The following is a 2,134-nucleotide window of genomic DNA, read 5'->3' as shown; positions in this document are numbered from 1 at the left end:
AAAGAAGTGCATGAATTTCAAATTTTAAAACAGTTTAATTATTTTGATGTGGTGGCAATATTATTATTTTTCTGAATGAATGCTTGAACAGTGCATATTTTTGAATTTGATTATTTATGAATGTTAAAATTGTTGGCTCTTGAAAGAATGATAGAAAAAGGAGAAATGTTATCTGATGATCTGAAAAATCATAAAATTGATTCTTGAAGCAAGAAAAAGCAGTGAAAAGCTTGCAGAAAAAAAAAGAGAAAAGAAAAAAGAAAGAAAGAAAGAAAAGCAAGCAGAAAAAGCCAATACCCCTTTAAACCAAAAGGCAAGGGTGATAAAAAGGATCCAAGGCTTTGAGCATCAGTGGATAGGAGGGCCCGCAAGAATAAAATCCTGGCCTAAGCGGCTAGACCAAGCTGTCCCTAACCATGTGCTTGTGGCGTGAAGGTGTCAAGTGAAAACTTGAGACTGAGCGGTTAAAGTCGTGGTCCAAAAGCAAAAAGAGTGTGCTTAAGAGCTCTGGACACCTCTAATTGGAGACTCTAGCAAAGCTGAGTCACAATCTGAAAAGGTTCACCCAGTTATGTGTCTGTGGCTTTTATGTATCCGGTGGTAATACTGGAAAACAAAATGCTTTGGGTCATGGCCAAGACTCATAAAGTAGCTGTGTTCAAGAATCAACATACTTAACTAGGAGAATCAATAACACTATCTGGATTCTGAGTTCCTATAGAAGCCAATCATTCTGAACTTCAAAGGATAAAGTGAGATGCCAAAACTGTTCAGAAGCAAAAAGCTAATAGCCCCGCTCATCTAATTAATACTGATCTTCATAGATGTTTTTGGAATTCATTGTACATTCTATTCTTTTTTGAGTAAATTACCAATTATGTCCTCGAATTATGAAAACGCTGACAAAAATAACCTCCACTTTTATTAACGACAAAAATACACCTAAAATATTGGAAAATGCTACAAAAATATCCAACCGTAAATAAAACTCTATTCCGTTAACAGAGTTGGCTTAGCTGTTAAACGGATTCCGTTATACCCTTCTTCTACCTTTTCTTCATTCGTCCCCACTTCCTCCCTCTCCCAAACCTCCCAGAAAGAGCTTACGCCTCACCCTCTTCACTCTCACTCTGAATCTATGGCTGCTGTCTTCAGATCTTCTCTGTCTCGCGCTCTCACAGCCTATTCCTCTCTCCTTTTTTCTTCTCCCTTCTTCTCACTTTCATTTCTCCAACACACAGAATAGTTGCTCATCAACCCACACCACTTTCTCTTTGTCTTCAACGGCAGAACCTCGTTGTCGCTGCTGCTTCTTGCTCACCGCCCCTCCGTTGTCGTCAGAAGCGGATCTCGCAGTTCCTTACCCTCTTCACTCTCGCAGCAGATCTCCCGATCTTTTCTACCAGATTCACCATCGCCGTTGCTTCTTGCTCGCCACCTCTCCATCACTATTAGAAACCTGTCTTGCAGCGCCTTACTCTCCTCTCTTGCAGTAAGCCAGTAGCGGACAGTCCCTCTCTCCAAGGCGATGAGAAGTTATCTTTTTAGCTCCCCTCTTTGTCATTCTTTCTCTTTAGATTCTATTTTTATTAGATTATTAAAAAAGCATAATGAGAAATTGTAAAATTGCTGATTATGGATGATTATTATTGATTATGGCTAATTATTGCTGTGGCTAAGATGAAGAGGGTGAGACATAAGGTCTATTTTGGGAGGTTTGGAGGAGGCAGGGAGTCACTCAGATGTTGCTTATTGTTGTTGTAGTTACTTTGGAAAGTGAGGGAGGATGGGAGGAGATGGCAACATCACCGCAGGCGCCGTCGTTAAGAAGAGAGAGAAGAAGAACAACAATGAGAGAGAAAGAGAGAGGGGACAAGAGAGAAGAATCGAAGAAGGAGAAGTGGATGAGCAAGATGACACTAGCAAAGAGTAAGACCATTGTCATATTTGAGGGAGAGAAATTGTGGAAGAAGAGGCGACATCGTATTTGAGGAGAGAAATAGTGAGGAAGACGTTGTTGTTGTAGAAATTTCAGCTAGCTAGAAAGATGATGTTGTTGTCGTTGTTGCAATTTCTGGGTGACTGAGATATATTGTTGTTGCAGCTTGCAGCGGTTTCTAGGAGGTTTGGGGGG

Source organism: Arachis ipaensis, chromosome B09, assembly GCF_000816755.2.
Source record: "Arachis ipaensis cultivar K30076 chromosome B09, Araip1.1, whole genome shotgun sequence".
In the NCBI taxonomy this organism is placed as follows: domain Eukaryota; kingdom Viridiplantae; phylum Streptophyta; class Magnoliopsida; order Fabales; family Fabaceae; genus Arachis; species Arachis ipaensis.
The sequence above is the reverse complement of the archived record's forward strand: the minus strand, read 5'-3'. Positions refer to the sequence as shown.